At 41.3% G+C, this 14,494-nt stretch overlaps 1 long non-coding RNA gene across 1 annotated transcript in view; it reads right to left on the minus strand.

The window, feature by feature from the left end:
* Positions 1 to 14,494, minus strand: part of LOC310742542 — a 140,820-nt gene that overhangs the window by 18,756 nt on the left and 107,570 nt on the right. The window lies entirely within an intron of this gene.

Below are 14,494 nucleotides of genomic sequence, written 5' to 3' on the forward strand. Positions count from 1 at the left end.
TCTCTATATAAAAACTGCAATGCAACTATGAAATAAAGTTGTCTCTGCTGCAGTTTATTTTAAGAACCTTTATGATGACACTGAACACAGCAATATGCTTCGAGACTGACACCACATCCATAGAAGTCAATGGGGGTCCCACGATTGAGTTCAAGAAGTATTTGCTTTGTCCCTTAAAACAGTCTCAGTGGATTAAGAGCAAAACACAAAATTTAAGGGCGGGGGAGAGTGTTTTAAGCAGGATTGAGGATGTTAAAATTGTACTCTGCCTGTAATCTGCTAATCAGCTTTAAAGACTGATATATAGATAAGCATCTGCGTTCTTTTGAACTCCCCCCCCCCTTTTCATTCTTCGAAAGGTGGACCACACTTTGTAAGAAGCTGGTTCTCATTCAGTGACCTCCCCAGTTTCTTTAAACTCCACTCTTATCCCTCAACACTGCCCCTTCTGTGTTGAGATTATGTGTTCCCATACTACAAAACACGAGAACAAAGTTAGAGAAGAAAAAGGAAAGCTGGTCTACTGTCAGAACCGAGGCTTATCGCAGCAGCCTCCTATTTTTAACTCGATTGCAAACGATATCTGTGATCAAAGGGCCAGAACCCCTGAAGGAGCTTATGCAAACAGCATGGTGGCCGGAATTCTTCCTGATGATTTGTAAGCAGGAAAGGACTTTTGACATGAAAGACAGCTTAAACAGCACAAGAATAGCAATAAACCATCTGTAAAATGCTTAACGTTGCCCTTGAACTAATGCAAATTTGTTCCAAACAATTTTTTCCCCTTTTCCCTTTTTCTCCTCCTTGCAAACTCTGGATGCCCTGCTGGGGCATTTGAACAGTCACATGTTCACTATACAAAAGCCTGTATAAGCAGGGAAATACAGTGTACTAATGTGTTTAGGACCAGGGAATCAAGCAACTTCCACAATTTAAATCCGCTGCCTTCCTTTTCCTCTTTGTTTGAGAAATCTTCATTAATGATAGCCTGGTTAGGCATGCTGACTAAATGTCCAGAGAGCGGCACCAAAGGTAATTTTGCTGGTTTCAAAGAGTTACAAAGAAAAAACACTACCAACTAGTTAGCACAGCTCACTAGGAATGTGATTCTACTTATACTTATTCCCTTTTTATGTCCTTTATCAAAATATGTCAATAAAACAGGTAATGCAAGAAATTTGGATCAGTTGGTTATACCTTAATTGCTATCCAGAAGAACTATAGTGCAAGAGTTTTAAATGATGTTAATAGATTTATTTATTTTGGTGATGTGTCCTCTTATCTGTGGCTATTCATAAATATTAAAATGTTCCAAAACATAGTAATTGGAATGGAAATATCCATTTACACATTATTTCCGGTCCCTTCAAAATACAGATTAATCTTTTCAAATCAGCTTTATCAGATGTACAAAATGGATGACATCTACTTAATATTTACTTAGGTCTATGTGTGTGTTTTAATAGAACTTTATATAGCACCTGTTGAGATCTCAATTTCTTTAATATCACAAAACATTTTGAACTTTCTTTGTTACCATCTCCTGGTTGCTGGGAGAGTAAGGTAGCCATAGCTGATAATCAATGTGGAGGTAAAGGGCTGTCCACGTCTCACTGCCTACTGAAAGCAAAATGCTAATTTAGGCAATATTTGGTCTGGAAAGGCAGGTTTATCAAACAGACCACTATTTGGTCTGGAAAGGCAGTTTTATCAAACAGGTAGCAAACAGGAGTCTAATGCACTAAAAAGGGGTTGCTAAGCTTTCTTGGACCAAGGCCACTCCGCTGGTGAGCAAGGCCCAAACAAAAGTTGGCATTGCCACACCACACCCATTCTCTCTCACATATCAGACATGCACCCACTCCAGTAGAGTCGGTGGAAGGCTGTGAGAAGAACAGGTGGGTCTTCAAAAAGCTCACCTCGCAAACCAGCACTCCCTCTACACTAAGTAACTATAGTCCTACGGGGTGGGGGGGGGTAACACTGGCCTGCAACTAGAGCCTTTTAATTCATGTATTTTTCATCCAATCTGCTCCCTGACTCTGATCTCAATGAAATTTCAGGGAGCAGGTTGGAGGTGGTGTTGGGAATTAAAAGGCTCTCCTCCAGGGGTTTTGCCCCGCACGCATTCACCCCAGCCCAGCTATGTCCATATGTGAGTCCCTCCAGCAGCAGTGCTTATGCGTGTTTCAAAGGAAGCTAAAATCCTACCCATCTGCTGCTCAGAAGAAGAACTGGCAGAATGGATTCAGTGCCCTTTACTTTATTTATCCTTAGAGTTTATACGCTGCCTTTCAGGGCTAATCCTCTCAAGGCAACACAAAATCCATTATAAACATAGCTGCAGTCCATAAAATTACGTGCTGTGGAATTCAACATTGCTCAAAGGAGATTGTTCCGTTGGGCAAGCATGAATGCTTGCACTAATGGAACAATCTCTCCCCTCCTCCTCCTCCTCCCGTGCACTGTTCTGGGGTTTCTTCCAACCTTCCAGAGTAGATTTGGGGGAGGCTCTGTTGCTCTAGAGTTCCTATGGCTTGTTTCAGCTAACAGACCAGGTTAGTTAGGCCTCGGAAAGACATGTCTGTTTAAAGTCCTAGAGAACCACTGTCAGTCAATGTAAACAAGGCTGAACTACATGGATCAGTAAGGTAAAGGACCCCTGGACGGTTAAGTCCAGTCAAGGCGACTTTGAGGTTGCAGCGCTCATCTTGCTTTCAGGCCAAGGGAGCTGGCGTTTGTCCGCAGACAGGTTTCCAGGTCATGTGGCAAGCATGACTAAACCACTTCTGGCACATGGTACACTGTGATGAGTGTCAGAGTGCACAGAAGCACTGTTTATCTTCCCGGTAATTTATCTACCTATTTATCTACTTGCACTGGCTTGCTTTTAAACTGCTAGGTTGGCAGGAGCTGGGATAGAGCAAAGGGAGCTCACCCCCATCGTGGGGATTTGAACCGCTGAGCTTCTGATTGGCAAGCCCAAGAGGCTCAGTGGTTTAGACCACAGTGCCACCCACACATGGGCCAATAGACTGACTCATTATAGGATAGCTTCCTATATTTCTAAAAATATTATAATCATAGGAAATTTTTGCTTTTTCCTAAATTGCAGTTTAGATATCATCTATCAATTAGTGCTGAATGACAATATCTTCAATTACGGCATCTGATGATGTCTGTTAAAGGACTGTCCATATTTTGAGTGATTTGGCATCTTTTACATTTCTGGAAGTAATAATTTGCATCTTCACAGAAAGCTTCACAGAAAATAATTATTTTTTACAAATGTTTATTGGAATCTTGTAAAGTACAAGTTCAGGAGGTCAGAGAGCAATGGGATAGGGAATTAGAATGCACTATACTACCTAAACAATGGAAATTTGCTTTGGAATTTATACATAACAATTTGTTGGATTTAAACTTGAAATTGATTCAGCAGAATTTGATGTTTCAGGTATACTGGACTCCACAACATCCGTATAGGAAGGCTTTGCCTAATTTAGATACTGGAGGTGTAATGCTGAAAATGCCTCACTGATGCATATGATGCATGTCCAGCAATTCTTTCTGGTCTGACATTGCTGTTCATATCAATTTTTTATTGTCAAAATCCTTGCTATTTGCAGGTGGACATGTCCTACTGAATTATATCTCTGTAGTATAAAATGCAGTAGGACATTACTTTGAACTGATTGTAGAGGAAAGGCCCAAGCGTTGAGCATGGCCCAAATGGTTTCCACTACGTGGAAGTATTCCTGAAGATTTCATTCCCAGTTTTGTAAAAACAAAACTGAGTCATACCAGATCACATTTGTTGCAGAGAAGGTAAAATATTTGATCCTATCTGGACTAGCATCCAATAGCTAGACTACAGCAGACATGGTGTGATTTTAATTTAATTGGGTGCATTGTTTTATTATGCATGTTTTGTTTTGTTTTTAAGTGTCGCTATCCACCCCTTGCAAAAGGGCCAGTAAAAAATTGCACTAACTTTTTTTTTTAATCCAGAGACTGTTAAATCTAATACTAAGTCCTGCCATGTTCTACGCAAACACAGCTAAAAAGGAAATGTAACTGCCTTGCCGACCTTTCCACCTGTTTTTCCTAACTTTTCAACAGTGTTAGAGGTTAATAACATTGTTATTTCATCCATTGCTTGAATCTAATAAAAGCAATGAGGCATAGCATTCTGTAAAATGTCTGCAGTAGAGGAAAGAACACTGGTGTTGACCTCTAACTTAAATGAAATACTAATTATCCCCATCTACTTCTAAAATTAATGACTTTAGAATCTCCCAAGTGGCCCAGCAAAAGTCTCTCATAAGACTCCAGGCAACTTTCTGTTTCCACTGAAGGGGGTGGAGAGGGAGAGAGAGAATTTTCAAATTCAAAAGAAACAAGTACCTTTGAGTCGCTCATAGACTGTCACAGGCTCTCACTCATAGACCAGTCCACATAAAAATTAAGCAATATCACAATATATAAATTGGTTTTTAAAAAATCAGGTAAGCATTCATTTTTTTTAAATGAAGGAACTCAGTTAAAAGCATAATTAAATGAAACATGCAGGTTAAAAACAGTGCAGTCCCCACAGGGAGTTCTGCTCACTTCCTGCTCCTTCTTCCTAGAAACCCCTGCTCCCTAAACCTCTGTTGTACAAAAACACCCTCTCTTCCTGTAGTGACATCACAACCTCCCCTTACCCTGGCAACCTCCGTCTGTGCCTGGCAGAGCCTTCTCCCTGGTCAATGAATCCCATTGAGTAGCCAATGGCTGGCCATCAGCACCATTGTTTGTTCAGCAACCCACCATCATGAGCTCCTGGCTGGGTTCACGAAGAAGTTAGCTGGTTGTTCTGCCCAGCCCTTTATTTGCAGCCCTTGCTAAATACTGGAATTTATCAGTTTGCTCAAATTCTGAGCCTTCACTGAATGTAGAAATTATAGGGAATCTGTCCACCCCCCAAATTCATAACAATACCAATGAGGAAAAAAATTATTCAGTTCCTTAGCTTATTAGTATTTCAGTAACCTTTCCATGATATTCCTGTGGCTGTATCACAATGGAAATGGTTTAATCAGAAGGATCAACTGCATGCCAGCAATCAAAATCAAAACCCATCAAGACAATTGCCCCAGCTCCACGCTTACTATGATTTCTTCTACATTTCTGGAGTTACATACACTTGATATAGCTACAAATTGAAAACACCTGATGGCTAAGAGCTTCAAGTCAGGTTACAACATTTACCCTGTGGATGAACTCCAGCATTATGCTAATTGCTAACGATGATCAAGAACGCTGTGGGACATTTTTAATTGGGAACATGTACTGGATTTTAATACCACGCATGGGGATTTGACTCATATTCGTAAGTTATCAATGAGGAGGATAACCCCTCAGGAAATGTTTACAATGAGGAAGAGTTGGCGCTAGTGCAAGATGACACTGATTGTAATAATGTTATTGTTTTACATAACTTGAGAGCAAGGGAACATATTTTAGTGGGTTACTAAAATAGAATATGCAATAAAACATTAATTGAATGCATATTTTTCATAGCCTCTTAATTGAAGGAACTAGGGATGCACCAAACTATGGAATGGGAGGGGGCAGGGCAGGTGGATTTAGAAACAAACTCCTATTCAGAAACACTGCCTCAGCTCCAGGCCAAGCCAAACTTTTGCTCCAGAGTATAGCTTCTGTTAAATGCCATACTGTATGACCTAGATAATATTAACTCATTATTTAAATCAGTATAACTCCACACTTTCTTTTGTTTTTGTGGAAGCCATTTTTTTAAAAATAAAAAAACCCACCAGGAGATAAATTACAGTGGTACCTCGGATTAAGAACTTAATTTGTTCTGGAGGTCTGTTCTTAACCTGAAACTGTTCTTAACCTGAAGCACCACTTTAGCTAATGGGGCCTCCTGCTGCCGCTGCGTCGCCGCTGCACGATTTCTGTTCTCATCCTGAAGCAAAGTTCTTAACCCGAGGTAATATTTCTGGGTTAGCGGAGTCTGCAAGCTGAAGTGTATGTAACCCGAGGTACCACTGTACATTGTTTTAAAATACAAGGAGCAGTATATAATACATAACAAGTCTATATCCCAAAGAACAATATGTACCAGCCTAGAGGTAAGTATATATATTTAGATATATCGGAAGCAAGTAATTAATAAGAGGTATTATACAGGTATAATATGCAGAAATACACAGTGGTACCTCTAGTTACGAACTTAATTCATTACAGAGGTCCGTTCTTAACCTGAAACTAGAGGCGTGCTTTCGCTAATGGGGCCTCTTGCTGCCACTGCACTGGGGCAAAGTTCTCAACTTGAGGTAACTCTTCCAGGTTAGCAGAGTTTGTAACCTGAAGCGTTTGTAACCTGAGGCATTTGTAACTCGAGGTACCACTGTATTTGCATATAGTTGCGGTTAGAACAACTAAGTGTGCAATCTTATGGTCCCTGGAAGGACTTCCAAGGGGGCAGAGGATGAATTGGATCTGTCTATAGTGCAGTTTGAATCTACAGAGCTCCAACGGCAGAGGGAGAGATCTGATGTGGGAGCCTTCTTCAACAAAGCCAGGTCCTCTGGAGCTGAAGTCAGAGTTCTGGTGTCAGGAGGGATAAAAGGGGTGTTCTGAGCAACAGCTTAGATCCAGTCTAAAGCCTTCCTGGTCCCACAACATTTAGAAATACTTTTGAGTGAAGCTAAATCTCTCCTTCCCCTTTCTCTCTCTGTTTCCAGTTGGAGAGGAAACTATTTTTAAAAAAATTGGCAGAACACAATATCATTCCTCAGCCCTTCCTTCCACCCAGACAGTTCAAGTCCAGCTAACAGAACTGCCTTTGAACCCCCTTCTTCAGATTCCACTGTAAATGCATGAAAAGAGGGAAGACCCAGAAGTTCATTGTGTGATTTAAAACACACACAAAAATGTGCATGGTTTTATAGGCAATCCACTGTCACATGGATCATGAGGCATGAGTTCATCTAGTCAGACTAAGATTTCCAGAATTTCTTAATGAATTTAGACTGCTATCAACCTGATACCTCCCAGAAAAATAAATCTGCTGTGGCGTTTTCCCTAATAGAGAGAGGCAGCAGAACTATTTTCCTTTGGCATTTATGGTTGCTTTAAAGCAAAGGCAATCAGTACTTTGTCAACACCCTGCTTTTGAACCCGACCCTCCATTCCTAGTAATTTTAAAGGACTTCCTACAAATCATTTGGAAAACAGCTGCATTTATTCACATATTTAAGGATATGTACAAGGTGACATTGTTAGTTAAAAACTAGCCCTGAACTGGTTTCCATGGGGTTCTCCATCATAAACCTAGGAAAGATTGGATTGTGAATGTTAGCCATCCAGGTCTCACCAGGGGTAAAACTGAAGAAGAGGTGACCACAGTTCAGTTGAAGTAGGACTGCTATACAGGGTGACCTGGTTTTTCCTTTTTGAAATACATTGGTACCTCAGGTTAAGAACTTAATTCGTTCAGGAGGTCTGTTCTTAACCTGAAACTGTTCTTAACCTGAGGTACCACTTTAGCTAATGGGGCCTCCCGCTGCCGCCATGCGATTTCTGTTCTCATCCTGAAGCAAAGTTCTTAACCTGAGGTACTATTTCTGGGTTAGCGGAGTCTGTAACCTGAAGCGTCTGTAACCCGAGGTACCACTGTATGGCAACCCAAGTTGAAGGACCTATTGCAAATGCCAGGCTCTGCCACAGAACTTGTAATAATGTTTCAAAAAGTGTCCAGAATGTATCTTCCTCCCACTACTAGTGAAAAACTATTACAATCAAGATCTGAGGGATGTTAAGAATTTCTCTCTGACAACCAAACAAGAATTTGTAACAAAGCTAATGCTCTTCTTAGTATTCAGAATACTGGCAAGGTCTCAGGATGACATCCCTACTATATTCTAATTTGGTTAATTCACGTCTACAACTTGATTTGGGGATGCAAGTAGCGCTGCAGTCTAAACCACTGAGCCTCTTGGGCTTGTCAATTGGAAGGTTGGCAGTGTGAATCCCCGCAACGGGGTGGGCTCCCATTGCTCTGTCCCAGCTTCTGCCAACCTAGCAGTTTGAAAACATACCAGTACGAGTAGATAAATAGGTACCAGTGGCAAAGCTGCATGCTCCGCTACCGGGGGCAGAGAGCAGGTGGGGGTGTGGCTGGTGCCCCGGGGGCGTGGCACACATCCCAGGGACGTGGCGCGCCGCCCACAGGGGCGTGGTGCCCCGTCTGTGGGGGTGTGGCATCTGGCGCGCGGGGGTTGCACGGCGCGTGTCTGGGGGGGGCGCCGCAATGGCACCCTACCAGAATAGTGGTGGTAGGGCAGTCCGCTCCCTCCGCACCCCTGTTCCTCCGCCAGTGATAGGTACCACTGTGGCAGGAAGGTAACCGGCATTTCCATGTTCTCTGGCACCCATTAAAGTGTCCCATTGTGCCAGAAGCGGTTTAGTTATGCTGGCCACATGACCCAGAAAGCTGTCTGTGGACAAACGCTGGCTTCCCTTGGCCTGAAAAGCAAAATGAGCACCACACCCCATAGTCACCTTTGACTGGACTTAACTGTCTAGGGGTCCTTTACCTTTTTTTACCTTTTACAACTTTGATACAGATGTCCAATCACTACAGCATTACAAAAACAGCTCTTGGCTATTCTGTGTAGATGAAGCCTTTGACTTTTGATCTTTTGCTTATTAAAACAACCCTGCATCCAAATATGTGCTCAGTGTTGATTTATTAAGAAAAGTTAACTCTGGTTGTGTCTGTGCGTACAGGACTTTTAAGATGAACAAAACCTGGCACTCCATCTCTCAAGTTAATACACTGTTGACCTGAGAGTCAATAAAAGCTTTTGTGTGCACTACAAACAGCACGACTCACAGGTGAAATATCACAGAATAGCATCTAAGATGTGGGATGACACATCTGAAGAGAGATTGTATCACTGACTAATACCCCATTCACTGTATGTACCCAAATTTGTTTACTCTAAATATATTTGAAATACTTGCATGTCATAATGATGACGAAAGAAAAAGAAACCACAGAAAGACATGTTATCCCTGTAGGTACTAAACAATAATCTAATGCCTTGAACACCAGCACTATAGAGGTGTTGAAATGTGACCAGAAGGAACTTGATAAGCGTAGTAGATATATTACAGGGAGAGATATTATTATTTTATTTTATTTATTTTATTTTATTTTGCAGGATGCAGTCAAGCCTTGCTCACACTTTGAATGCTAAGTCCATAATCAAGTCAGATACCATGGGGGAAAGCTTTCAGATGAAAGATTTTGGGGTAAATTAACTTCTCACAACCATGTTTCCATGGTGTCTCAGTACAAAATTGCATTGCTGCTCTTTTGTTCAGCTGCTTGAAATAACATTTGATGAGCCTGTCAATTCCATTGGCCCTAAAATTAAATAAATAATTTTAATTGATAGTAGTGAAATGTGCAAGACCAGAGAAGTCTCTTATTACCATTTGTTTATTGTCCCTCTATATCATCTATTTCTGGGCTACATGGTGCATTTTGGTGTCTTCCAATATCCCCTTAATAAATAATTGTCTAGAAGTGCCAACAGCTTCCAAGTGATTAATGATCTTTGACCAATGTACCTCTATATTTTATATCTCTATATCCCCCCACCACTCCCCTACCCACCTGGATCCCTTCTGGTATCTTCAATCACTTTACACCTAGAAACAGCTCTCCAAAATGATAGCATTTTTATATTATTCCATCTCCAAGTGTGCTACAGTAGGATGCTTTCAGAAAACATGTGACTTTATTCAACACCCAGGACACACTGTCATTGATTCTTGATTCCATTTGCTTCATGGTTAATGGATGTAATGGATGTTTTAACTTTGTAAATAATCCTGTGCATTAGGCTATGCCTTAGTGATCTAGGCTAATAAGCCAGAGCATTAACATGTTGAAAGCGTAATTGTTCAGTGAAAGAAAGGCAGGCATTACCTTGTACAGTGATGAGTCACATATATCATTAATTGACATTAAAATGTAAACTGTCAGGTTCTCTGCCGGCCATATTAAAAGTAGAGGATGTTTGCTCTTTCTATACACGCAAGATGGAAATGCACAGATAATGTATCGAGTAATTGTTAACACACAATCGCAGAGAGGGTGGGAGAGGAAATGACTGTACTGTGACAATTGAATCAATTTGGCATTTCCAGCTTCCTAATTTGCCCTGGGTTGTTCTGCATGGACAGGTGTTTCAGGGGTAGGTTTTGTATTTATCTGAACTCTGCTGAGGCAGGTTGCAATAAAGAAAAGTCAGGAGGTTTTAGACATCTGTTTCTGTTCCTGCATGTTTCCAGGGTGACCAAAACATTCACAGTCTCTGCTTCCGCTCCTCATAACAAAGTGTTTTTGCATAATACATTGGATGGCTTTTATAAAAGACAGAAAATAAACAAGGTTTCTGCATACAATTTCCACTGTTTTCAGACACTGACCTTTCCACTCCTATAAACTGGTTCAAAGTCTGTGCTTTAATTTGGTGGTTCCAAGTATGTGAAAAAAATATACAGTAGGTTTATGTAGCAAGGAAAAAAGGGAGTTTTGGTCCTCCTTGTCAACTCCACCTTTTTTAAGTCAAACAATTCTCTATAAACATCTAGCTTACGGCCATTTGCTTCACATAGATTAATAATACAATGGAATCTTAAGCACTGAAAGTTGTAAAATAACACTACTTTGGCCTTCTGGGCCTTTAACTGAGAAAATGTCATCCTCAAAAATGTAAGATTAAATATACAAGATATTTTTAAGGTTACAGGAGCTGGCATTTTGTCACTGAAAAGAAACACCAAATCTCCTATAGCTCTGTTTTACAGTGTACACTCCTTGCTTAATAAATATTTTATCTATGCCAGAGACCCTCATTTACTGAACATTAGCATGTCTCCTGCTTTATAACAAATCATGCAGACTTTTCTCTTGTTATTTATCTCCCATTTTGGATAGGCTTCCTGCTATTCCTATGAAACTGAGTGGAAGACCTCTCTCCCCAATTCGTAACCATTATCCTTCTCCAACCCTTGTGTGGTGCCCCAGTATTTTCAATTTAGCCAGGGATTTTTTTCAGCCGGAACTCGACGGAACTCACCAGAAATTTTGGCACCTCTCAGGTGTTCATGGTGAGTTTCAACACCTCTTTTTCTAGAAAAATAGCACTGAGCCACTCTGAGACCACTTCTTTCAAGACAGATAATTATCAGCCATGCTGTTTGAAAACGTTGGGGCATTGCTAAATAGGGCTGGAACATTTGTTTGAAATGTTGTGTCTCAAAGAGGGAAAAAAAGGAAGGGAATATTTTTTTAAGTTTCAGCTGGTGGTGGAAGACACACCAGACTTGCTTCTGTATGGTGGAAGGTCCCCACAATTGACATAATTTGTGAGAGACACTTGCAACAAGTAATGTGTTGAGGATTTATGAAGAAATGGAACATAAGAGCCCTGCTGAACCAGATCAAAGGCCTAACCAGTCCTGCATCCTGTTTCCCTCAGTGACCAACCAAAAATACTTGCTGGTGGCTATCTCCACAAATTCCATAGTGTTCTGTTTTGACGATCCTGAATACATCAATAAGATGGGAACAAACTGAAGAATATGTGTGTTCCCACGAAGAGAGACACAGTAATAACAGCAAGAACCCTTACTGAACTAACAGAACTCAACAACAGAGGCAAAGCAACTGCTTATATATGTTTCTGAAGGCCTGGGCCACTCCCACTCTCAATGTGATTGGCTGTCTAAACTCACAAGCTCTGAATCATAACACAAAGTTTAAGGGCCAATGGCAGTAGCCTGAATCCTGAAATGTTCTGTGATTGGATATCATGTATTGTATTCAAACACAGGGGATCAGAATCCTTAGTCCAGACTCAAGGCAAACATAAACCACTGAATACATAACATGGTATGAAGCTCTCAAATGGCCACCACATGGCCAGCACATGGAAACATTTCAGCACTTCCACATGGCAGATGTAATTTAGGAATTAAGGTAAAATTGTCCCCACAGGCAAGGTAAAATTGAACTGATTTGGAATCCCTCGATGCATCAACATGCTTTTCATTCGTAACTTATACAACTGTAATCAGCTGGATCAACCCATTAGAGGCCCATTTCGCATAACAAAGCAGAGGTCTCTATTCCATATGACTATTCGGTCTTTTACATATGATCAACAGACCAAACCTCAAATTTTCATCACAAATTTCCTCTTCCTCATTTATTTGCCCTCCCTTTGTTTCTATCTAGTGCCACAGTAAAAATGAAAGTTTTACAATAAAAAATATTATATATATAAAAAATAAAGTTTCACAGAGGCCACTGCTTCACATGTTCTCGGAGCATCCTTAATGAATTTGGATTTTAAGAGACCACCATACAGTCACTTGTGTAGACAAACCGGCTCTGGGTCTCCACCAGCCTTCAAACATAATGCATTTGGCCTAGCGTTTCTGAGAACTAAAAACAAGCCCCATTTGTTATCGGGTTAATCACAGACAGAGGAAATCGTTAAGTGACTTAAAGTTGGAAATACCTAGACTTATTGGAACCACACGCTTGAATCCCAGAAGGGCTGACTCAGGTTGTCATTACTAGGTGAAGAATCAGATTTCTTTTATGATATGTGTTGCATCCCATTCAAATGGCAATGGCTCGGAGTGGGGAGGGGGTGAAGTGTATGTCCTGTCCTCCCCATGCTGACTATTTTGTGGAGATGTTACACCATCTAAGCAAGACGGCAATTGTTAATTAGTTGAATGACAATTTCCCTGTTATAAATACAACAAAAAGAGTCTTGTGGCACTTCAACTGATCGTTGGAAGTGTACACACACGCACACGCACACACACACGTATATACTGTATAAACACACCTAGACATCTGAGAGAGGAAGGAGAATGTAAATTGTTGTGCGATATTTTTGAATTTATGGGGCTTTAAAGTCATTTATATACGTTACAGTGAATGTCCAAAATATGAAAGTCATCAAGAATTATAAAGGAATGTTGACAATTCCACATACATCTAGTGATTGTTTGAAAATACAGGGGAAGACTGTCCAGAGTGGCTGGGGAGGCCCGGCCAGATGGTAATAAATTGTTGTTGTTGTTGTTGTTGTTGTTAATCACCTAAGCCCTTTTACGGCATTTGTTGCCAAACATGCAATGGGGCCTGTCGGAATGCACAGGTCTAGCTCCTCCCCCTTGAGGATGTGTCACATGCCAACAAACATCCCAAGTCAACGTATGATTCGCTGAGCCTGAAGCGGGTCACTTTCATTGCACAAAGGGTTTCTAATGCAAGGACAGGAAGCTTGACTGACCAGAGTTTCTGTCCCCATTTTGGAAGCCTTCACGTGATGATGTTGGTGGACCCCTTATGTGTCAGCTCAGGAGTGTTGATAGGATTCATGGCATGGCCTTCAGAGGGTAGAGCTGGACCCATGCATCTGGATGGACCTCTGCCAGTATTCACTTGTCCTCATTCTCACTGAGGTGGCAAACATGTTTCTAGGCTCTGCCACCTCTCACTGCAGGTAGAGGCTCACATTAGTCTTCCATAGGAAGCCTTCATACAAAGTCTTGCATCCACATAGCAAACAATACATGTCAGATCCTAACCCTGAGTTTTCTGGGCAGAGAGAATGTACATAATTTCTTGTATTACTCATATGAGACACATCTTCAGAGTGAAGTGGTCCAGCCAAGACACAGCTTTTGCCATCACAGTGAGAACTTCGCCCTGGCGTCACTTTTTGGTTTTGAATACTTGCCAGGTGTGCATGAGATCCCCAACATTTCCCTGATATTTTGGGGGTTGGCCCTGGGGGGTTTACAATCTAATATTCAGAGCAGAGGATGCAGCAGAGAAAGTGGAGGGAAATGGAAGATGGGGTAAACAGGGAAGGTAATATATGGTTGTTTCAGTTCCATTTTGTTAGATTTGCTACAGGCTGTTAAAGTACAGTGGTACCTTGAGTTACAGTTGCTTCAGGTTAGACTCCGCTAACCCAGAAATAGTACCTCAGGTTAAGAACTTTGCTTCAGGATGAGAACAGAAATCACGCAGCGGCTGTGGGAGGCCCCATTAGCTAAAGTGGTACCTCAGGTTATGAACAGTTTCAGGTTAAGAACGGACCTCCAGAACGAATTACCATAAGTTCTTAACCCGAGGTACCACTGTACACCTGAACTAGGTTGCTCAGCCAAAGGCTGGGTTTTGAGAAAGGCTTTGAATGAAGAGAAATGGCATCATGCAGGTAGGTGTTCCCAGCGGACATTCCAGGCATGTTATGCATCAGCAAGAGAGAAACAGAGCAGGAAAGAATGGCAGACAGTGGTGGTGTTCAATAGCTGTCCTCCAGTGCTGTGGCTGGAATGACTGGATCTATAGGCTCCTCCAGGCTGATGG

This window comes from Podarcis filfolensis, assembly GCF_964270895.1.
Source record: "Podarcis filfolensis genome assembly, chromosome: 9".
Taxonomy (NCBI): Eukaryota; Metazoa; Chordata; class Lepidosauria; order Squamata; family Lacertidae; genus Podarcis; species Podarcis filfolensis.